This window comes from Rhinolophus sinicus, linkage group LG14 (assembly GCF_036562045.2).
Source record: "Rhinolophus sinicus isolate RSC01 linkage group LG14, ASM3656204v1, whole genome shotgun sequence".
Classification (NCBI taxonomy): domain Eukaryota; kingdom Metazoa; phylum Chordata; class Mammalia; order Chiroptera; family Rhinolophidae; genus Rhinolophus; species Rhinolophus sinicus.
In genome coordinates this window covers 24434208-24460170 of record NC_133763.1, presented here as the reverse complement: position 1 = coordinate 24460170, position 25963 = coordinate 24434208, and the positions used below count along the sequence as shown (strand labels likewise).

The window sequence follows — 25963 nt, the reverse complement described above, 5'->3', positions numbered from 1 at the left end:
GTAGAAATCTGATTTAACTTTCACTGGAAGTGGCAGTCCTTTAGAAGAAATTAATGGAAATCTAATGTTTGGTCCTGGATGCAGGCAATTAGGCAGTGCATTGTCTGTGTTACTGTTAACAAACAATAATCAGTCTGCTTTTATTGTTACCATGTGCCATCAATCTTAAACTATACCAATGTAAAAATACTACTCCCCAAAAAATCGTTTGTTAGTCCGAGTTTCTCAATCTGTGGTCATCTAGGGCCAGATAATTCTTTGCTGTGGGAGGCTGTTCTGTGCCTCTTAGGATGTTTAGTTACATCCCTGTTCTCTACCCACTTGATTTCAGTAGTACTCTCTTCCTCACCAGTTAAAACAACCAAAAGTGTCTCCAGAAATTGCCAAATATCCTGAGAGGCAAATCACCAAGGAGGAGAAGCACTGATGTAATTATAAATAAATGTTGTGGTTTCTATTAAATTTTAATAGCATGTAAACCTCAATGTAAAAATATTTTTAAAAATAAACATTCTATGGGGAAGTTAATTCATGTCTTCAACTTCTGGGACTATATAAATCCTACCTTTAATGAGTACATTCAAAATACACAATGATAGCTCTGTGACTGCAAAGATGCCTAAACAGAAATTGAATCATTTCAGTTCTATCACACTATGTACAAATCATTCTATGAACCCCGCATGTTTCTCTTTTCTGAAGTATTTGTGTTTTCTCTTTTCCAAAAAAAATTCATATTATGAAAAAGTACAAATCTATTACTTTTTAAACTTTTATTTTGAAAATTTTTATGGCATAATTAGTATTTGAAGACAAAAAAATATTTTAATGTGTACAATTCTGTCTAGCCTATATTTTCATTTCATTTGATGATTATTAATAAAAATAAATTCCTCATTTAGAGGGAGAAGGTGTTAAAAATGATCTGTACTAGGTATCAAATGTGTTGTACCGGATATCAAATAGGCCACTGATTTCAGACAAAGAGAAAGGAGCTAACAAAATTGAGTGTGTGTGTGGTATCATGCCAGGTGCTTTGATACCTTGTGTAACCTAACATAGCAAACTGCCATTTCACATGTGGAAACAAATTCAGGCTTAATTGAGTTTTCTCAAATTCTGTTTAAAATTTTAAATATCATGAGTAATTTGTATTGGGAGATTTTTGCTGTCTCAGTCTTGGCCTGATTAGTGCTCTCTCAAAATCAAACAATATAATGACATGCTATTTGTATAATGTAATTAGTAACTTTTTGAAAATTGAGGTATATTTAACATATAACATTAACTTCAGGTGTACATAGACATTATAATGATTCAATATTTGTATACATTGCAAAATGATCATGACAAGTTCACTTAACAACCATCACCCTTACATAGTTACAAAAAATATTTTTTTTCTTGAGTTGAGAACTTTTTAAGATCTACTCAGCAACTTTCAAATGTGCAATATAGTTTTATTAACTATAGTCACCATGCTATATGTTACCTCCCCATGATTTACTTATACCTGGAAAGTTTGTACCTTTTGACTCCCTTTACTCATTTCTCCCACTCCCCACCCCACACCTCTGTCAACCACCAGCCTGTTCTCTATGAGCTTGGTTTTTATTTTAGATTTTAGACTCTGCATAGAAGTGAAAATATACAGTTTTTGTGTTTATCTGATTTATTTCACGTAGCATAATGCCATTGAGGTCGATCCTTGTTGCAAATTGTAAGGTTTCACTCTATATGGCTAAGTAATATTCCATTATGTATATATACCATATTTCCTTTATCCATTCATCCATAGATGGACACTTACTTAGGTTGTTTCCATATCTTGGCTATTGTAATATAGTTAATAACTTGTAAATTTTTTCTTAGTTCTTAATTTAATAAGAATTCCTTTCCAGGACATTAGTATACTTCATGGCAAGACTACTGTCTCAAATTATGAAACTGTCAGTATACACATACATTTTAAAGGGAACATTTCTAGACATACTTGCATCTCTAGTAGATGCCTAGTCTTGTGCTATACACGTAATTAACAATTATTGAATGAATAATAGTTTATAGTTTGCATAGTCAACATGAAATCGTCTCAAAGAAAAATTGTCCAGAAATGGCTCTATCAGCAAATCCTTGGTGCTCAATTTTAATTTGAAAGACAGAAATAATTAGAGGAGATGGAACAATTAAGATAAGTCCTAGTCTACAACATAGGACAGCAGAGGAGCAAGACTGGCATCTTTTAAAATATTCTTAAAACACTCTCTCATATCTACAATTGTAAACTTTTGGAGTGAATTCCATTTTTATGGTAGAAAGCTAAATATCAGGAATTATGCGTGGCATTTTGCTTTGGGATCAGAAATTTCTAAGTATGGCCTCAATAAAATTAACCACTGTAAGTGCTTCTTTGCCCCAACCACAAAATGCATCATACCCAAGTATTAAATAATGTCCTATGCCAGAACTTGGCATCACTGGGCAGTCAGTGTTAGAAAGTTCTTATGTGGAAGATGCCCCTTGTCATGACGTGAAAACTAACTGGGAAATCAGAATGTATTAACTTCAACTTTAGCTTTAAATAATTGGTCTTTCCTTTTAACAACAAAGCAACCTAGCCACATTTATTCTTTACTCAGTAAATATAGACAGGGTGTGGTGGCCCTTAGCAAGCTGAGCATGTCTCTGCAATTGAAAAGATGACTAATGAGGTACTGTTTACATTTAAAAGTAGAAACATTATCCTTGATGTATACTGTTCCTTTGAGTAACTGGTGATTGAGGCTATTAATGAAAATTAGGAAAACTGGAAAAGTACAGAGTTCAAAAGCAGTAAAAGTCTGTTCTTTCCCAACCCCTCCCATTTATCTCTAAAGTCTTTAAATGATGGCATTGGATTGGGGTTGAATTTCCTTGGGTAATCAACAACTCTATTATCTTCCCTTAGACACTGCAACTCGTAATTCAGAATATTAACTACAGTCCCTCAGAGTCCATGCCAGATGGCTAGCATGCTTTGCAATCAGTTTCTTGTTACTCATTGATTCACTAGTTCATTCATTCACTCAACAAATATTTATTATGGACCAGGCATTGACAAGGATACAGTGACATGGGAAAACCATAATTGTCTATCAGTAGCATGTGGGTAAGTAAATTGTGGTATGTTCAATTCATACAATTGAATACTACCCAGTAGTTACCACAAATTGAATGCCTTTTCCATCTGATCTAAGCACTTATGTGCAATGGCCATAACTTTTACAGTTTGAGATGCAATAGCAAAACTAGCATGAATTTCTTTTTTCACAATTTCATGGATAGAAGATTCCTTCTTCCCATAGTTCTTAACCTCAGCATACAATTTTTTCCCTTTCGTTACTTATTAAGTGGAGAATTATCACCTTTTCACTTGAAGTACTTTAGGGCTGCTCTTTGGCATATCTGAATTGCCAGCATGACTCTCCTTGTGTTTTGGCGCCATTATTAAGTAAAATAAGGGTTACCTGAACACAAGCACTGTGATATTGAGGCAGTTGATCTGACAATCCAGTCAGCTACAAAGTGTCTAAAAGGTGGGAGTATATATAGTATGGAGATTATTTTGGACAAAGTGATGAATCACGTTCCAGGCAGGATAGAGCAGGACTGTGAAATTTTATCACAGTACTTAGAACGGTGCACAATTTAAAACTCGTGAATTGTTTATTTCTGAAATTTCCCGTTTAATATTTTCAGACCATAGTTGACCAAGTGTAACAAACCACAAACCGAAACCACGGATAAGGGGGGACTACTGTACCAACATTGCCAGGGTATTGTGAAATAATACTTGTAAAGAGCTGAAAACACATGGCATGTGGTAAGTGCTCAATTTTGTCTGTTATTATTTGCTCTAGAAATAATCTTCCGCTTTCCAACTATGCTTTTGCTCAGACTATTATTTTTCCTGGAATTTTTTTCTGCTCACCTTCCTGTCGATAGGCTGCCAATTTTTAAAAATTATTTTTTCCTGGTCTGCACAAATGAATGTCATTTTCTGTACTCTGAATCTTCATGAAACCACAAACCTCTTATGGTACTTCTGCCCTGCTTCTCTGAAGTTATCTGGGTACTTGTCTTGTTCATAGATAGATGATATATATCTAGCAAGATTCTTGCTGAAGGCGGGCCAGGGTGATCAGACATCACCTAGTGACTAGTAGGGGAGATATATCTCCTGACAGATGACATATATAAACTTTTTTGTCATTAGATACAGACTTTGTTGCATTTCTTTTAATGCCTTTGTAGTATTCTATCATATGGAATATAATAAAGTCCATATGGATATACTATTTGTTAATTGGTCCATTGATAGATATTTAAAAATTTGGACAGGTATTTAAAAACTTTTTCAGGTTTGCTTCTACAGTTTACAGCTATACAATTATCATGGAAACATCTGTTTTTGTTTTGTTTTTTTTCTTCCCCTCACTCCACACAGTAAGTCATGACTAAACTCCCATGTGCAATCATAAGGTTGTTCCATATAGTCAAAGATTTTAGGTAGTGAAAAATCATTGCTAAAATTTCCATCTCTGAGAAACTGATGTCTTGAAACACTATTTAGAATGCATGAATGATTTTTCAGTCTCTTTCTCTTGAGGACAAATTGGTGTTTGACCATATTTGGTATCCCTTGATTTGCCCCCTTTGTTCCCTCCAACTCAGCACCCTAGATTCTTTCCCTATTTTTGTTTCTCTTGGAGGAGGTCATTGAGGGGACATGAATGCTGGTTGACTTGCAAGGTGGCCCAGGGCATTCAGAGGCTCCTTACCCACTCCTTTGTCCTTGGAATGTATGCTCTACCCACCGTTCCCACAATGGGAGCTGTTCCAAAGATATAACCTTGAAAAAGTAAGGTGGTGTTGAGACCATCTTGAAAGTATATATGACTGAATGCAGTTAAGGCCTCTATATAAACTTTTAAGATTTGGTGGATGGATGCAGAGATCTATTTGTCTTGCAGCTGCTCAAGACAAGCCTTGTAAGTTCCCCCGGTTATTAAATCAGCCACCTGCAAATCTGGAGTGGTCTGCCTCTTTCTTCAGTCCCCTTTCCCTTCCTGTACGGGGGCCAGTTTGAGAACCAAAAGCTTCTGATGCAGTATTTTTCATAGGCCTAGCTTTTAGGAAAATTAATTTTTATTGTCACCAACTCATTTTTATTTTTAGCCTTCTCTTTCCCTTTGCTTCCATTCTTCAATTTCAGGATCAAGAAAGGAAATAAGTACAATCACAGAATTTAGTAAAAACATTTGCTTTTTATATGATCTCTTACATTTTAGTAGGAACCTTGTATTCTAATAAGGATTTTCAGAATTGTCTGAGCAACTAGAAAAAAAATTTTTGAGCGGAGGGTCTTTCTTATAATCCTAATTTAACAACTCAGACTTATTTGCATGTTTTGCCTTATTGCTGGGCCATAAGCTTTATACATCACCTTACCACTGCTATGTTTCTCCAAAGGCTCCAGACTACCATCATGGTGGCATAATACTTTGCAGTTACAGTAGTGCCCACTTATATGCGGTTTCATTTTCCATGGTTTCAGTTACCACAGACAACTATGGTCTGAAAATATTACCTGGAAAATTCCAGAAATAAACAATTCAATAAACAATTAAATTTTAAATTGTGCGCCATTCTGAGTAGCATGATGAAATCTCAAGCCGTCCTGCTTCATCATGCCCTGGACGTGAATCATCCTTTTGTCCATGCTTATCCTCGCAATAGATGCTCCCTCTACCCTATTAGTCACTTAGTAGCTGTCGAGGCTATCAGATCAACTGTTGCTGTTATCACAGTGCTTCTGTTCAAGTCACCCTTCTTTTACTTACTAATGGCCCCAAAGTGCAAGAGTACTGATGCTGGCAATTAGGATATGCCGAAGAGGAGCCCTAAAGTGCTTCCTTAAGTGAAAAGATAGTATATGTAGGGTGCGGTACTATCTGCAGTTTCAGGTATCCATTGAACAGATAACGGGGGGCTACTTTATACACAAGTTTACACATACATGGTGTCACTACCAGGCTAGTTGATGGTGCAGCCTGATTAGAAAGAGGAAATTTAGGCTGGGAACACTATACCCATCTACCCAATTCTATACAAATTGGCTGGAGAATATACACATTAAATCACACATTCTTCATAGTTTTTATCAGTCAGCTTCAAATAGTTTAACTTGTAAAATTGCCAGTATTTGACAGCCCTTTGACAAAGAGTGTCTCCTTGACCAAACTTGAGTCAGCCTCTTCTGAATCCTCAAGTAGGCCTTGACATTTGGGCTTCTGTGTTTGTCTCTGTGTTACCACAGGCAGAAAGAATAGGGCCAAGGGGAAAGAAGAGAGGAGAGGAAATGAAGGAGGAGATAAGGTCATTCTTAAGAAAAAGTACAGCTAACAGACCGGCCAGAACTAGATGTCGGTGGCCAAGAGCAGACACAGGATACCATCTTGCCCTGAACTTTAGCTAATTATAATGGATTATAATATTATCAACGTTAGGGGCAGGAAAAATCTCCCCCTGTGTCACCAAGACAGTTCTGACTAGAGTCAAATAAGGACACAAACCCTGCCTCCTGACAGGAAGGAGTGGTCAGTGAAGACCTGCCTGGGAATGCCTATAACACCACCCCTAAATTTTGAATATTTCGCACCCTCATTTTGAGGGTAATAAAGTCCTAAAACCCTTTGTTCCTCAGATCAGTTGCTCTTCTCCAGGCCTGCCCACTCCCACGACTTTGTCCTATTTCTTTTATTAGGTTGGTGCAAAAGTAATTGTGGTTTTTGCAATTTTCAACCTTTTAAACAACTATTACTTTTGCACCAACCTGATAATAAATTTACCACTTGCTTGGCTTATTCAGTGCATCCTTGAATTCTTTCCTATTGTGAACACCACAAACCTGTTTGCAGCAACATTTGCATTGTCCAATTTTAGCAAGAATGCTCCTAAGTCAGTTTAGACAAAATCTCCTATCCGTGATATCTGATAAGCCCTCAGTATCTGATGACACTCAAAAATCTCATCAAGTTCCTCATCCTCCATTATCCCCCAGGGGGTGTCTGCTCACCCTGGCCTGCCTTCAGCAAGAATCCTGCTAGAGCCGTTTATTTAGAATCCTTTTTACCCTTGATGTTCCCTCTTTGTAATGTTCCATCCCCTGCCCGACTCCCCCACCCCCACACACACACACATTGGCCATAAATTCTCATTTCCCCTTGTGGTATTCAGAATTGAGCCCAGTCTCCTTCCCAATTGTAGTAGGTCCTATGCCTATCACAATAGTCCCCTTGAATAAAACCTGACTTACTATGCTTTAACAAGTATCACTGAATACTTTTTTCTTTAATACCTTTCACCTGTTCAACCTAATATATATTAAGCATTGTACTAGCTCCAGTACATTCGGTGGTGATAAAGCTCAAACTCTGAGGAAACAACAATCAACCCAACATATGCATTTTCTCTCCTTTTCCTTCCTATCTCCTTGTTTTCTCCCTCCCTCCCTCCCTTCCTCCTTTCTTCCAGTTTTTCCCGCCTCACTTTTTCTTTCTCTCCTTTTCATCCTACCATGTTCTGTGAAGGATTTGAGGTGAAAACTTTGTTCTCATTACAGTAGCAAATCCAGAGTTAAATGTCTTGGTGTGCAGTATGAGTTATTTAGATTTATCTCATATTATGACATAGACGACTAATTTCTTAAATTTGTCGTTCTTGAGGGAACATATAATTCTGCATAATTATGGATTTTAAGACATTTGAAAAATATCTGTCTTTTATGTATTTTTTTTTTTGGATAATGCCTTCCACTATATTAGGCTATAGATAAGTTTAAATTCCTAAAATAACTTCTATTTTTCCAATTGCTTTAGTAGCTGAGATTTAATAAATTTAGTTTCCAAGTGATATTTTTGTAAATTTTAAAAATAGCATATATAGGTGTTACCTAATACAATGTTGCTCTTTTGTATGTTTAGTTAACAGAATCTAATTTGGAGAAATTTGCAATTTACCGCATGGACCACTGGAAATGAGCTATTTTATAGAGTTTGCCAAGTCTTGCCAGTAACTATTTCAGTAGATGGTTTTAAAGATGAAAATATGAATAGTAGTAACAAGAGAAAAATTCTGAGATGCCTAAATTAACTTACAGCAGGCGGAAGGGTGGGAGAAAAGGAAAGTTAATCAGTTAACAGTTGTGCGCAAAATCACCAAAGGACTGCACACATTCCTGAATGTATGTTGAAACTTTGAATCAATTCCAGGTGGTTATTTCAGCAATTATCTAAAAAGAATAGCCAAGCACCAGATGCCACCGCTCAATCTTATACATGAACTTTCCATACATGGACTTTCCAAACTGTTGCCCACAACCAGTCCAGAAGCATGAAATACTTTTTCTGTATGAACCATCCACCTATCCTAGACTTTCCCCACTTCACCTTCTCCCACCTCCTTATCTATGGCCATTGTAAATTCTTTCAAAACAACTTACATATTTCGTCTCCAAATCCATTATATAAAAGAGTCCCATCAACCCCAAGGCAGCAAACATGTTTGTCTTCTCCTTTTAGCCTTGCTGCTGGTAGTTCAGACTGCGTGCCCCAGGACCTGGTCCTTTTTCTGGCTAGCATATAGCTCAATAAACCCTTTCAGGACAACTTTCTGTCTCACAGGTTTTTTTTGTTTAACAATAGCATACTGCGTGTTTTTCAAAATAACACAAGGGGTCACTGTAAGCTAGAAATTTTTAAACGTTTAGAAATGTTGAGTTAATATTAATCACGGTTTTTATTTGAATGCTTGTTTGTAGATCATTTATAAAATCTCTGCTTTCATTAAAGCCCATATTACCTTTAATCATGTTTAAACTATCCAATTTTAATTCAGCTGAAAAGAAAAATATTTTTAGAAGAAGCAGTGTTGTAATAGATCAACAATGACAACATACTATACTTCCAAGAATGTTGGGAATCTTTTTTTGTTTGTTTTTTTTAATTATAGTTTATTGGGGTGACAATTGTTAGTAAAGTTACATAGATTTCAGGTGTACAATTCTGTAATACATCATCTATATCTCACATTGTGTGTTCACCACCCAGAGTCAGTTCTCCTTCCATTACCATATATTTGACCCTGTTTACTCTCTTCTACAACCCCCCTCCTCCCTGGAAATCATTTTTTTCTCAGCAAAATTAGGCATGATATCATAGTTCAGTAGATAAAGCTGAATCCTTCTCCCCCTTTTTGTCCCCCCAGACCAAGTATGAAACACTTTATTCCAGTTCCTGCTAGGCGGGATGATCTGAAAGAGGAAAACTCCCCACATTCTTGAACCAGGTATCAGTCCTCTGAAAAGGGAGGTAAAGCTTACTTCTTGAATTTGCTGCATGTAGTATAATCTCTGCCTAAATTTCTATCTGGTAGGAAGAGACTAGATTAGATGATTTCTAAGATCCTATCCAGCTCATAGTTTTGTGATGACACTATTAAACTTGAACTGTTTATTCCTTTAAATATTCTAGTACTACACAGAAAGTCACAAAACTTTTCTCATGGTGGGCCATTTTGTTTAGGTATAGGTCTTGGGGGAAGAAGGAACTAGACCAAGGGCTATTTAGAGATTTAAATCAACTAAAAACAACAACAAAAAAAGGATTCATGACCACAGAGGACAAACCTCAGTTCTCTCCATGAAAGGAACCAAATCTCCAGACAGTCTGGGTCTAATGCTTTCCTTCAGAACATGTGTTCAAACATACCTCATTCTCAACTTAGTTCAATAATATGTAATTCCTTTCCCATTCAACATGAGATTACCCTCTACTTTCCAACACTCCCTCAGATACACCCAAGCAAATCAGTGACATCAACAAAATGTTTTTCTATATCAAGGTCTTGAACCAGGGGCTTTAAAGGACTTCCTCAGCTTTCTTTCAGCTGTGTCCTCAAACTCCTCCAAACTTCTATCTTTGCTTAAGCCAGTCCTACTCCCCAGGACCCCTGCTCTCCATAAATTGATAAATCACTTTCATTTTACTTCATTGCTAATGTGGCATCCCCTCAGAAAGCCTTTTGCTCCTTCTTCATCACCCTTTCCCAAGAATGGGTGCATGTGTTCCATGAACAATCATCGAAATTATTGTGTCACTAAGCTATTGCCTGTGCTGCTCACTTTACCACTCTCAAATTCATTTTCTTGGAGGATAATCTAGTTATTATACAAAGGTATATTTCACATCTCCAGTATTTTTAAAATCCCATGAAAAGGAACTAAATCACATGCTCTAGTGCAGACCCTCAACAGCCTATCATACGGTATTATAGAACAACTTCCAATGGATCAGTAACTATGTCTGGAGCACAGAATAAAACATTATTCTTTATTTTGATCTCATAGGACCCCTGTATAACTTTGTGGATTATTATACCAATGACAGAATTTCCTATATTTTTTCACCACATCTGATTTATTCAATATTATTTAAATCTGGTTATGTGCTTCTTTGGTATTATATAGCATAAATCTGAACAGATCTCAATTTTTCAAGTGCATGACTATTCAGTGAACAAAAACACTGGCAATACATTAATATATACAAAACAATAAATGAAAGAGAATCATTATCAATCTTGCAATGCAGAATTCTTCTTAATCTTACACAGTTAAAAAAAAAAATGGGGTGGGGATTGAGGAAAGGGTTATTGAAAACTAACAAACAGTTCTTAGAAGGATAAGGGTTTCATTTTGGGGTATCCATGAATCATAGGGACACCTAAATCTGGTTTCATTCCAGGTTGAGAAACAGTTACTTTTCTTCATCTTTCCTTTCAGTAAGTATATACTGAGCAATAACTGGTGTTTTGGTGATTTTATAATTCTTAGCCTTGAGCATTTTATAAAACCTCACTGCTTCCTTCCTTATAACAAAGCTACAACTTATCTGAATACTCGTTTAACCATTGCATTCCAGTATGGAATTCTACTGCAATTCCTGCGTTCCTAATATGACTATTTTGCAAATCCTATTTGTGAGTCCAGAAACAAATTCCTGTAATTGGGAATTTAGCATATGAAAGGTGTGAAGAAACTATTCTGTATCTGGTGTTGGGACCTTAGGACATTCATTCACACTGATGCTCATTTCTCATTATCTTTAGACAGACTACAGAAAGAATAAATGTCCAAGATTAACTACCAAAACCATAGAAGTACGAGAAAATAACTGTAAAGAAAAATTACTCCTGTGTGTCTCCTCTACTCAATGCTCAACTATAACACAACTTCACTTTGATATCAGATGTATGTGTTTTCTACACTTCAAGCAATTCTGCAACAGCTGAGTGTCCTTCAATTTAATTCAATCATGACACTGTCTACCTGGAAATGGCATCAGATCCCACAGGTTAAGGATTCAGTCCTACAAGATTGTCATCCCCTTAATGCAACAGATAAATAAGTAAATCTTCCTAAAGATCTAAAGATGGACGATATTTTGATATCCCATCTACTTTGGTAATTCTGTAATCAAGAGAAGCTATCTGCACCCCCATGTTCACTGGAGTATTATTTACAATAGCCAACACATGAAAACAACCTAAGTATCCATCAATAAGTGAATGGGTAAAGAAAATGTGAGATATACAAAGGTCTGACAATTAAGTTCTCAAACTTGTTGCAAGGATGTTGCTAACCTTTTTTGATATCAGAGAGATTATTCATAATGAATTTGTACCAGCTAGATGAACAGTTAACCGAGTTTACTATTTTGAAATGTTGAAAAGACCGTGAAAACCTTAGAAACCTGACCTTTCTTTTTTATTTTATTTTTATTTTTTATTTTATTTAAAGTTTATTGCGGTGACAATTGTCAGTAAAGTTACATAGATTTCAGGTGTACAATTCTATAATATATCATCTATATATATCACATTGTGTGTTCACCACCCAAGGTCAGTTCTCTTTCCATCACCATATATTTGATCTCCTTTACCCTAATCTACTACCCCTCTCCCCCCTTAACCTCTGGTAACTACTAAACTATTATCTGTGTCTATGAGTTTTGTTTCTTCATTTGTTTGTCTTGTTCTTTTGTTATTTTCAGTTTTATATACCACATCAGTGAAATCTTATGGTTCTCGACTTTTTCTGTCTGACTTACTGCACTCAGTGAAATAATCTCAAGATCCATCCATGTTGTCACAAATGGTACTATTTCATCTTATTGTAGAATAGTATTCCAATGTGTTATGTATCACAACTTCTTTATCCATTCATCTATCGAAGAACACTTTGATTGTTTCCATGTGTTGGCAACTGTAAATAAAGCTGCAATGAACATTGGAGCACATATATCTTTACAGATAAATGTTTTCAAATTTTTTGGGTAGATAACCCAGAAGAGGGATTGCTGAGTCACATGGTAATTCTATTCTTAATTTTTTGAGGAACCTCCACACTACCTTCCATAGCTGCTGCACCAATATGCATTCCCACCAACAGTGTATGAGGGTTCCTTTTTCTCCACAGCCTTCCAACACTTTTTATTATTTGTCTTGTTGATGATAGCCATTCTAACTTGTGTGAGGTGATATCTCATTGTTGTTTTTATTTGCATTTCTGTGATGATTAGTGATGTTGAGCATTTTTTCATATGTCTATTGGTGATTCGTATGTCTTCTTGGGAGAAATGTCTATTCAGATCCTCTGCCCATTTTTTAATTGGATTGTTTGTTTTGTGGTTGTTGAGTTGTATGAGTTTCTTATATATTTTGAATATTAGCCCCATATTGGAGGCATTGTTTGTAAAAATATTCTCCTATTCAGTTGGTTGCCTCTTTATTTTGTCGATGGTTTCTTTTGCTGTGCAGAAGCTTTTTAGTTTGATATAGTCCCATTCATTTATTTTAGCTTTTGCTTCCTTTGCCTTTGGAGTCAAATTTATAAAATGTTCTTTGAACTCAATGTCCATAAGTTGAGTACCTATGTTTTCTTCTCTGCAATTTATTGTTTCAGGTCTTATGTTTAGGTCTTTGATCCATTTGAGTTAATTTTGGTACATGGTGACAGATAGCAGTCCAGTTTCATTCTTTTGCACGTGGCTTTCCAATTCTCCCAGCACCATTTACTGAAGAGGTGGTCTTTTCTCCATTGTATGTTTTTGATTTTTTGTCAAAAATTGTCTGTCAGTATTTATGTGGGTTTATTTCTGGGTTCTCAATTCTATTCCATTGGTCTATGTGTCTGGTTTTTCTGCCAATACCATACTGTTTTGGTTATTGTTGCCCAGCTGAAGTCAGGGACTGTGATACCTCCAGCATTGTTCTTTTTTCTTAGGATTGCTTTGGCTATTCGGGGTCTTTTGTGGTTCCATACAAATCTGATGATTTTTTGTTCTATTTCTTTAAAAAATGCCATTGGGATTTTGATGGGGATTGCATCAAATCTGTATATTGCTTTGGGTGATATAGCCGTTTTTAACTATGTTGATTCTTCCAATCCATGAACACAGAATGTCTTTCCATTTATTTCTGTCTTCTTCAATTTCCTTTAAAAATGTCTTATAATTTTCATTATATTGGTCTTTGAGGGAGTTTTTAGCCAATAAACAACTGTATTGGAACTGATCTGGCTCCCAATGACTTCTTTCTTTACCTGAAGATAAAGGAAATATTGAAAGGAAGACATTTTGATAACATTCAGGACATCAAGGGTAATACAATGAAAGCTCTGATGGCCATTCCAGAAAAAGAGTTCAAAATTGCTTTGAAGGGTGGACTAGGCACTGGCATCAGTGCATAGCTTCCCAAGGGGAGAACTGCAAAGGTGACCATAGTAATATTTAGCAATGTGGTATGTACCACTTTTTCTAGGATGAGTTCGTGAACTTTATTGTCAGACCTTCATATATAAAATATAAATATTATTCAGCATTGAGAAATAAGGAAATCCTTATTTGCAACAACATGGATGGACTTTGAAAGCATTATGCTAAGTGAAATAAGTCAAAGACAAATACTGTATGATCTCACTTACATGTGGAATCTAAAAAACCTGAACTCATAAATGTAGAAAACAGATTAGTGGTTACCAGAGGCAAGAGATAGGGGGTTGAGTAAAATGGGCAAATGTGGTCAAAAGGTACACATTTCCAGTTATAAAACAAATAAGTTCTGGGATAAATAAATAATATACCACTTGGTGATTATAGTTAACAATACTGTATTATATATGTCAAAGTTGTTAAGAGAGTAAGTCTTAAAGTTTTCATCACAAGAAAAACAATTATAACTTTGTGAGGTGATGGATTTTGACTAAACTTATTTTGGTAATCATTCGGAATATATACATATATCCATTCATTATGTTACATACTTAAAAGCAATGCAATGTTATGTGTCAATTATGTCTCAATAAACCAGGGGAATAAATAAATAAATAAATAAATAAATAAATAAATAAATAAGAAAAATTATAAACAATGATTGTTGCCAAGGAGCAGAATGAGGTATTTGGGGTTGGATAGAGAGCTCTTTTCACTTTTAATACTGTTCTGTAGTTTGAAATATGTGCCTCGCACAGTGCATTAGCTGTGAGAACAATATGAATAAAGCCATCTCTCCCCCTTTCACTAGCCGCCAACTAACAGCTGGTAAATATAATACAATGTCATGAGCACCAAGATTGTGTGATGTAAATGGTATATTTCAGAGCCCAGATTTAGAAAACTCCTATTAAAATTATTTTTAAACATTGGTATAAAATTGCACACTAACTGACTATAGTGACTCAGATTCAGGTCTCAAGAAGCTTATACTCTATGAGAGACACACCAATCCAGATTCACAAAATAGAATAAAAGTATTAATCCACAAATTTCAATATTTATTTTTCAAAATAAACAAGCAAAATGAGGGATGGAGACAACAGAAAGAATAAATGCAGCATGAAGAGTAGATAGAAGACTTCAATTTTCGGGTGAGATGGGACAGTGTAGATAGACGAAACAGTTCCTGTTACCAAACTATAGATCGTAACTTTTTAGTGGGTCATAAAACCTTTTAGTTTGTTTAAAGTTATAGATATTCTGACCCAGAAAAAATGCACAAAATTCAGTATTTACCAACAGAAAACCAAGGATCTCAGGTTGAGAAACTCTACCATAGACATTTTAGTCTTTGGTTTCTCTTATATCTGAAGGGACAGGTAAGAGTGGGTTATGTTGTGGTTTGCTTGTAAACACAGTTAGACATGTGTTGGGAATAATAGTTTACTGATTACCAGAGGGTAAGGGGGGAGGAGGGTGGTAGATGAGGGTAAAAGGGATCAAATATATGATGATGGAAGGAGAACTGACTTTGGGTGGTGAACACACAATGGGATTTATAGATGATGTAATACAGACTTGTACACTTGAAATCTATATAACTTGACTAACAGTTGTCACCCCAATAAACTTTAATTTTTAGAAAAATAAGAAATCCTTACCCCCAATCCAAAAAAACAAAAACAAAATAAAATAAACTTATAATATATTTATTATAGTTAACAAATAATGAGTAGCCTTTACATAATAAAGAACCTTTCAGGTTTGTTGTTTGGCTCTTGAGCCATTCGTTGAATTAGATAAATAAATCTCTCTAAGCATCAAAACAGTAGAAGGCCTCTAAAAGGAAAAGCCAGATTTGACTATAAAAACTTTAAGTGTCTAATAAGCACAATGGTTGCAAATGTAATTAGACAAAAGAGACTAAAGTAGGATATAATATTTGCAAAAAAATCATTGTATGCTTATTAGATACATAGGTCATACAAATCACTAAGAAAAACATGAATAACTCAAAAGGAGAAAGTAAGACAATGACACCAACAGGTAACTAAAGAAATACAAATGACTAAGAACGACCATGATTCAGCATTCCCTCTTCAGGGTATATGTCCAGAAGAAATACAAACATGATCTTGAAGAGATATCTGCACTTCCATGTATGTCACAGCATCATTCATGATAACTAAGATAGGAAAACGACTTAAGTGTCCAGCAACAGATGAATGGATTAAGAAGATGTGGTATATATATACCACAGACTATTATTCAGCCTTAAACAAGGTAATCCTGCCATGGGCAAAATGGATAGATCTTGTGGGCCTTATGCTAAGGGAAATAGCCAGACAAAGGTAAGAACAAATACTGCATACTGTCATTTATGAAATCTGAAAAAAAGTCAAAGTCATAGAAACGGAGTAGAAAACAAGTTTCCAGGGACTAGGGGTGGGGGAAATAGGAAGGGGTTGGTAAAAGGGTGCAAACTTTCAGTTATAAGATGAATAAGGTCTGAGTATCCAATGTATGACATGGTAACTACAGCTGATAACAATGTATTATATACTTGAAATGTGGTAAGAGTAGAACTTAAATGGCCTCATACACACAAAAGATAAATAGTAAGGTGATGAATGTGTTAATTAGAATTTAGTTAATTAAATGTGTTAATCATAACATAAGTATATCAAATTATCACAATGTACACTTTAAATATCTTACAGGTTTGTCAATTACACTTCGATAAAGAGAAAAAATGACTAAAAGTATAATTTAATATATTTTGCTAAGTTATCTGATGGTTATTTTTAAGTTTCTCTGCAATAAAATCTGATACCTGACATAGTTAAGAAACCTGGTGTTTTAAGTTATGATAATGGCACTAAATGTGCTGCATACTTTATTTCATTTAATCTACCCAGCCACTGGAACATACTATTATCCTCATTTTACAGATGAAGAAATCAAGGCTGAAGAAGTTTAACTACCCCAGGTTTCACAGTGGCAGAAATAAGATTATATTTAAACCAGGTCTGAATCATTTCAAAAACTCTTAGCTACCACTCAATATTGTCTGTTTTATGCTAAGTTTTGTGGCAAAATGGTCTGGCTTTTTAAGAAATGATGTGGTAAGTTGTGATGTTTTCACTCAGAGGAAGTCCTGAGAGAACTATATATATCAAATAGGATTCTAGATAAATTTCCACTTCTGGCCATGATAGAATAAGAGGAATTGGATCGCCCTCAGGCGCACCGTAGCAAAGCTTAAAAGTAAGCCTCAAAAATATCAAATGGATTTCAAGTAATTTACCTACAGTTTTAGAATTAAAACCTAAAAAATATTTAAATGAGTACAAAAGAATCCAACATTCAATAACATAAAAGTGACATTGGCGTCTAATCATAAGCTACCAGGCAAACAAACAGTATGTAAGGCCATATTTAGGCCAGGAACAGGAACCTTCTTATCTTAAAAAACATCTTGTCTTGCTTTGTACCTTGTACCTGCAGGCTTGTGTTTGCCTTAAGCCTGGAGAAGCCGCCTGGAATGTCGAAACCATCTTATCCTGTCTTGCTTTGTGTTTTGTCTCCTAGGGGCTGGTGATCAGCGGGCCTGGGCAGTCCAGATGGAGGCCTACGGGCTAGGGTGTGGAGCTGGAGGGCTTGGTCATGCCCCAAAACTGGTGGTTGCTACAGACAATGCAACGAAAACCCCCTGAAGCACTGAAGGGGTAACAACCTCCTTTACCCCTTCTATAAAACTCCATACCCATTTTTGCTCGGGGAAGTTATGGTCTTTTCTAGCCTGACCTCTTGCAGATCAAACACGTCAAATAAATTCTAATAGACCAATTTTCCAGCCATGTGCCTAACAGTAAAACATATCAGCACCAACAGGAAAAAAAAATAATCCAGACAAAGATCTAGAAATGACACAGCCTATACAATTAGCAGACAAGACATTTAAAAAGCTATAAAAAATACACTGCAGCTACTCAAGATTAGAGAAAAGCACGAGCATAAGGAGAAAAGAAATGAAAATTGTAAAAAGATCCAAATTAAACTTCTAGATGTGAAAAATATAACATCTGAGATGACAGAAAAAAATAAAAAGAAACACTGGATATGATTAACAGTAGATAAGACAGCATAAGACATTGCAAAAAAAATACACTGTGAAATTGAGATAAAGCAATTGAAAATATCCAAAATGAAACTCGGGAAAATATTTCTAAAAAATGAATAGATCGACATAATATGGCCTAAAATACTTCACACATATATACATATAATTAAAGTCTCAGAAAGGAAGAGGTGGAGGCTCAGACAAAAAAAAAAAAAAAAGTGTTTGAAGAAATAATGGGGCTGGCCCAGTGGCTCAGGCAGTTGTGTTGCAGAAAAAAGGCAAAGACCGAGAAACAAGCGGCACACAGAGATCAGGGAGAACACAGCTTTATTATGCCGGTGGGCTCAGCGGGATCCTTCCCAAAAGACTGAGCCTCCAGCAAGGTTTTGAGCAGGATTTTATGGGTTGGGGACTTCCTTGAGTTGGGGAAGGGGTAGGTGTCATCTGGTGATTGGCTAAAGGTGTGGCTTGAAGGGGGTTATGTGGAAGTGGGCTAGGGCTTAGACTGGGGACTTCTCTCTCCACTGGGGCCACTATTTTAGCTCAGTTCCACGTGGCAGGGAACCATTTTAAGGTCAATTTCCCCATCAGTTGGAGCTCCGTGTTACTAATGCTGAAGGCTGCCAGTTCGATTCCCACATGGGCCAGTGAGCTTTCAATCACAAGGTTGCCAGTTGGACTCTTCGACTCCTGCAAAGGATGGTGGGCTGCAGCCCCTGCAATTAACAATGGCAACTGGATCTGAAGCTGAACGGGGCCCTCCACAACTAAGATTGAAAGGACAACAACTTGACTTGGAAAAAGTCCAGGAAGTATACACTGTTCCCCTTCCCCAATTAAAAAAAAAAAAAAAAAACTTTAAAAAATGAAAAAGAAATAATGGCTGAATATTTATCATGTATGGAAACTATAAACCAACAGATCAAAGCTCAACAAACCCCAGGTAAAAGAAACACGAAGATAAATACAACCAAGCACATCTCACTAAGAAGTAAATGGCAAATTAGCACATGAAAAGATGATTATTAGTCATTGGGAAAATTAAAATTAAAAATCATACTGAGAAACCACTTCATACCCATTAAATTGTAAAACTAAAAAGACTTCCAATACGAAATGTTGGCAAAGATATAAAGCAACTGTAACTCTCATACATTTCTGGTAAAAATGTAAAATGGTATGGACAATTTAGAAAAAATTCAGTCATATAAAATTAATTGCTTACACAGTAGTCCCACTCTTGTATTTAGCCATGAGAAATACGTAAATTCCTATGTCCACACAGACCAGTACAGCAGAACTTTAAAGCAGCTTTACAACAAATAAAAACTAGAAAAAACTCAATGTCCGTCAATAGGTGAGTGGATAAAGAACTTGTAGTAGTCATTCAATGGATTTGTACTAGTCATTCAAAAGCAAAGGACCAAACCATAGATTCAGGCAACAAGGCAGGAGAATGTCAAAAGTATTATGCTAAGTGAAAGAGGTCAGACACAAAAGCACTCCCCTCAGACTACTCCTGGCCCTGTACAAAAGTTTACATACTGTAGCTTTCCACTTATATATAAAATTCTAGAAATGGAAAAACCATAGTGACAAAAGGCAGATCAGTGGTTTCCAGAGGTTAGGGGATGGGACTAACTTTAAAGGCGCACAATAGAACTTTCTTGAGTGATGGAAATTTTTTTCTCATAATTTAGGTGGTAATTACATAACTTTATAAATTTGTTGACATCAAATTATCAACTTAAGGAAGTGGCCAGTTGGCTGAGTTGATTAGAGCAGTGTGCTCTTAACAACAAAGTTGCCAGTTGAATGCCCGCATGGGATGGTGGGCCGCACCCCCCACAACTAGATTTAAAACGGCAACTGGACTTGGAGCTGAGCTGCGCCCTCCACAACTAGAATGAAGGGCAACAACTTGACTTGGAGCTAATAGGTCCTGGAAAAAACACACAAACCAATTTTTAAAAAAATTATTGACTTAAAATTGATGTGTTTCATTTCTTGTAAATTATAGCTGATCAAAGCGAGATTGAAAGAGGATATCCTGGAAGCTACAATAAAAACAGAAGGATGGGGAAAACCAAAGTGGGAGCCTGAACTCTATGATGAGGACTGCTTGCTCTGAAGAGCTAGTGAGATATTTAGGATGAGACTGTGAAAACAATATGTCTGTTGCGAGAGTGGAGCTGATTTTAACTCCTGTCTAACCTTGGCAGAAGAGGAGGGTAAATGTGCTCTGTAAGGCCTGGGGTAGAGAGAGAAAAGGGAAATAGCCTCTGAGTTGTTAGGAGGCCTTCAAGTAAATCATGATAATTTAGTTAATTTTTAGAAAGAAGTAAATGCAAATACAGAGTTGAAATGCTATAACAGGAAGCGTGAATACCTGGACAGCTAGTTCATGGTGCATTCCTTCAGATGCACATTTCTAAGAGCATTCACAATTGTTTTAACTAAAACATTCGGTGTTAAACTTTGTAAAATAATACCATTCATACTGCCTTTCTTAAGACAGTCTAATGAGTCAATGATTTAAGGATTAACTTAGCATTGCATTTCTTAGATAAAACCAGGTAGCATTCCTTTTGGAAACAGTTAATAAGCTAAGAATAATTCTAAGAGGTGACTGCTTTCAACAATTAGAAATCTAACTCACAACAGTTTATTCTTCTAGAATAATTCCTTTCCATAGAATTCTCTTATGTGTTGATTGAAAGAAATTCGCAAATCAGACATGCCTATTTTATGTTGATGTCTACCCATGCAGACGTATTGAAAGACTAAGAAATCACACAGCACAAGATAACCAAAGCAACTTCAAGAAATTTCAAATATTTTTAGAAATATAATTCCAACCACAGGAAATGTATTTAAATTGTCAAAATTCTTACCATTTCTCAAGTGCAAAAATACTTTAGCACATTCCCACTGAGAGCTGTTCCTCACAAAGAAGGAAATTTAACTTTGCTCTACTTCCAGATTTTTGTACAAAGACCATGCAGAAGCTAATTTTATTTTGAAAATGTTTTTGGTTTTCGTATGCTTTGATCAAAAGCTTAGTAGGTAGTTTTCACATTCAAAGAATAGTTTTTTTATTGGAAATTATTTAATTCACAGTTAAATAATCTACAAGGAAAATATTTCTAATATATTTTCTTTTTCAAATTTATTTAATAGCAAATTAAATGCTCAAAAAAATGACCAAACTATTTTTTTTATGCTGGCAAGAAATAAATTCAGTACTTTTCGTTTAGTGTTTAAAATAGAAAGTAATTGGAAAAAAATATCTCAGCTATGTTTTAAAAATCTTATATCACCTTTTCCTGGTAGAGATTAGGAGGCAAAAATAAAGCAAATGCTGTAGAAATAATAGTGTAAATTCATAGATCTTTAAATTATCTTTGTGGTATTTATGCATACATTCCACCTCTAGCCATATAATTTAAATGTAAAAGAAGACAAGCGATCCTTTTGATATTCAGATAGAGTTACTAATATCTCTGAGGAGATGGGATATAGATTTGTCCCAAGAGACCACTTCATCAAGTTCTAGGCTAGAATAAATGAGATTATGTAACTAATTGTCTCTGTCAATGCTTTAGTCCAGGCAGTACTAGGCACCAGAAATGTTTCCAAAAAAAGAAAAATTTCAATCAGACCAGGTCTTCTTCTCAAGGACTGTACAGCCTTGTGGAAAGGAATGCTAAGGAATGCTAAGTAAACTGTTGGGGTGCGATGACAGTTCAGTCCAGTAAGTGATACAATGCCCACAAGCACCATTGGATAATCATGCGATCTCTGGAGGGATCAAAGACTTAAGCATAAGACCTGACACAATAAATTGCATAGAGAAAAACATAGGTACTAAACTTATGGACCTTGGGTTCAAAGAGCATTTTATGAATTTGACTCCAAAGGCAAGGGAAGTAAAAGCTAAAATAAACGAATGGGACTATATGAAACTTAAAAGCTTCTGCACAGCAAAAGAAACCATCGACAAAATAAAGAGGCAACCAACTGAATGGGAGAAGATTTTTGCAAACAGTGCTTCCGATAAGGGGCTAATATCCAGAATATACAAGGAACTCATGCAACTCAACAAAAAAACAAACAACCCAATTGAAAAATGGGCAGAGGACCTGAAGAGACATTTCTCCAAAGAGGACATACAAATGGCAAATAGACATGAAAAAATGCTCAACATCTCTAATCATCAGACAAATGCAAATAAAACCACAATGAGATATCACCTCACCCCAGTCAGAATGGCTATCATCAACAAGACAAATAGTAGCAAGTGTTGGAGAGGCTGTGGAGAAAAAGGAACCCTCATACACTGTTGGTGGGAATGCAGACTGGTGCAGCCGTTATGGAAGGCAGTGTGGAGGTTCCTCAAAAAATTATGAATAGAATTACCATATGACCCAGCAATCCCTCTCCTGGGTATCTACCCAAAAAATCTGAAAACATTTATACATAAAGACACGTGTGCTCCAATATTCACTGCAGCTTTGTTTACGGTGGCCAAGACATGGAAACAACCAAAATGTCCTTCGATAGATGAATGGATAAAGAAGTTGTGGTATATATACACAATGGAATACTATTCGGCGGTAAGAAAAGATGATATAGGAACATTTGTGACAACATGGATGGATCTTGAGAGTGTAATGCTGAGCGAAATAAGTCAGACAGAAAAAGCAGAGAACCATGTGATTTCACTGATATGTGGTATATAAACCAAAAACAACAAAAGAACAAGACAAACAAATGAGAAACAAAAACTCATAGACACAGACAATAGTTTAGTGGTTACCAGAGGGTAAAGGGGTGGGGGGGTGGGAGATGAGGGTAAGGGGGATCAAATATATGGTGATGGAAGGAGAACTGACTTTGGGTGGTGAACACACAATGGGATTTATAGATGATGTAATACAGAATTGTACACCTGAAATCTATGTAATTTTACTAACAATTGTCACCCCAATAAATTTAAAAAATAAATTTAAAAAAAAAGCATTTCTTTGATTTAGGGGCTTCAGTAAACACATCCCTTAGGGGTATGTGTCAGCCAGGAATACTGCCGGGCAGCTGCAACGGGTCTTGACCCCATTAGGAGCTGCAGAAAGGGGCTTTCTAACTAGGGCTAAATTTCTCCTTCTCCTGCTTTTTTAAATCTATCTACCTACCCTATCAAATGGATAAATTTCCCAATAACACCACCCAGAATGAAGGCAGGAGTTGGGAAGGAAAAGACGATTGTGAGTTATTAAAGTCTAAAGTAATAAGCTAATAAGGATTGAGCCATTACTATTATAAGACTTTTATAGATTGCTTTATCTAATCCCCAGAAGACTCCATGGATGGTGGGGAATAATCAGATTTATACTTGGCAGTAACAAATAGTAGTGATATTGAGACAGGTTAGTTAGCATGTTGTTAGGCAGACAGGAAGGTCCCTGGTGGAATAAACAAAAGAACAGCCATATTCTGAAACCCCAGGTTCTGAAGTAACTCATTCACTCCAGGACAAAATGTAACAGCGCCTTGAGGTTAACTAATAAATTATCTCATAAATCCCTTTTGGCAGGATAAAGGGAACAAATCTGATGGATAGGAATGGGTTATTTTGCTAATCCCTTTTAGGATGGGCAAACAGAACAAACCTGGTAGACAAATTCTGTTAAAAGGCACCATCTCCCCTTCCCCAAACAGGCAAGAGCTTTTGCCTTAGGGGGGGGTGTCCCATTCGGGGAGCCCCCTCTCACTGGGGAGCTGCATTTCTTTGCTTATTAATAAATTATCCCCTTTTGAAACTTCTCACCTCTCCTTGGTCCATGTTTCCATTCTTTGGTTTCAGGAGACACGATCCCAGCACTCACCAGAAATATTCCTACATCAATATGGCTAGAAATTTAAGAGCATTTTTTGAATAGTTAGGGTAGTGACCGTACTTGATAGAGAATGATGAGAGAGCCATGGGGGAAGTTGTGTCCTCAGAAAAGAAACAAACATATAGGGGGAATCTTTGAAAATGAGAATTGATTTGCCATGAAGGAAAAAAGTCAGAGGACTAGACACAGAGATTAGACACAGAATGGAAAGGCTTGGGAAGGTGAGAAACACAAGAGATTTGAATTTGGGAAAAGGAAGCAGTCATAGGGACTGGGACTGAAGGTAAGTAGAAAACCATAGAAGACCTGAAGGCGTACCATGGAAACATACCTAACCCCCAATAGCTCTACCCAGTGTTGAGCAAAACTAAATTATGCAGACAATCCTTTTGTGTTTAAGGGCCAATTCAAAAATGCTATGATTAATTGGTTGTAAAATTTTTATTTGTTGTTATTTTTGTTATTGTTGCCTATTTTATTTTTCTTCCACTAAGCCCTAAGTAGGATCATCATCTGGATACACATTAGTTTTACAGTTTCAAGCCCCCGGTATAGTTCCATATTCACATTAGGCATTTAATGAATGTCTTTGGAAGGCAGTAGGTTATGACAAAAAGAGTGTAGAGTTGGGATCCAAATCCTGTCTCCACTATGTCATAACCTTGTGCAAATGGCTAACCTTTCCAAATCGTTTTTAATCTATAAAAAGTACATAGGAAAATTTACCTCATATTGTAGATTAAGTGAAATAATGTTTATAGGGTTAATCGCTGGAAAGGATATGAATTCGTTAAGTGGCAGTTATTAATTATCCCTCTGCAGTAAACTTCTTGAAATGTAGAGCCATATTTTCATTCACCACTCATTCAACTAATGTGTGTCCTATTAACAAAGTGAATTTGAGGACGTCATCAAAATGGCGGCGTGAGGTGAGCCTCTGGAAATCTTCCCTGGAATTTACAACAAATTGAAAAACTATAACTCCACAAAGGACTCCCTGCACAGCAGACAGGCAAGATGAAGAGTCTCACTACTCAATTCACCTAAAGATGGGAAAATTGCGCGAGCAGGGGTGGAGGAAACGGAGAAGTGCAGAGACGGAGCAGCGCTGGCTCAGCACGCAGACCTAGCTCAGTGCTCCGAGCTCGCTGCATCCCAGAACAACCACAGCTGAGGGAGAGGGAAGAACTCGGACTACTAGGTCTCTGTTTATGGCCCACAGGGCTGAGGGGATAGCATATAACACAACTGAATGCAATGCTCACGCTAGAGACCTCGGAGCAAAGACTGAGGGAAGACGGCTGAAAACGGTGGTTTAAGCCCTCACTGCCACAGAGAACGAAAGCCTTAGGCACTGAGACTACCCGCGCCCTCACTACCCTCCCAGAACTTGCCCTGCCCCCACCTGCCCGGTGCAAGAAGCGGAACAGTAGCACTGTCAGATCAAAAGAACAGAATATTTGCTGTTCTGAGAACTGTGGTCCACAGACACAGATTCGCAGCCCAACTAGTTCCGGCAAAGGGGAGGGAGCTGTGGAAGCAAGACTGGCTGTGGAGGTGGTCGCTGCCATTGCTCTGGGCCGATTCTCAAAACTCACCCCGACCCTGGCCCCACTTATCTGGGTGGATCCCTGCAGGAGCAAACAGAACTGCTGAAACACATGGGCTCTGAATCTGGTGTAGGAAGAGCTTTGGAACTACAAAAGCTCTCTGCATCCCCACAGGGACGAGAGCCCTATGACCCAGGTGAACTGTTAATGGAGAAGCCCACCTTCTAGGGAATGCCCCAGTTGTGTGAGAAGCTACAATAGTACAGAGAAAATATACCACTACAGTGAGAGAGAGAAAAAAAGGCTGTAGTCAGAGAGAAAATAAAACATTCTGGAACAGAAAATAAAACATGTCTGGAAAAGAAAAGAAAAACCTCTTTCTATCAACCTGTTGCAGAATCCACTCCTGTAGATGTTTAGGAAGAGAAATAATAAATCGTTAATTGCCGTGAATAACCAAGGCAACAAGACAGCTCAGAAAGAAAGTGAAAAGTATCCATAAAATGAATTTAAAGATAT

General features: G+C 36.6%; 1 long non-coding RNA gene across 1 annotated transcript; it reads left to right on the top strand.

Annotated features, from left to right (window-relative positions):
- The first annotated feature begins 3868 nt into the window (after positions 1 to 3868).
- On the top strand, positions 3869 to 22678 carry LOC141568582 (uncharacterized). The gene is made up of 3 exons (XR_012491741.1): positions 3869 to 9387; positions 11209 to 16225; positions 17466 to 22678. It is a non-coding gene; the product is annotated as an uncharacterized LOC141568582 (long non-coding RNA).
- The last annotated feature ends 3285 nt before the right edge of the window (positions 22679 to 25963 follow it).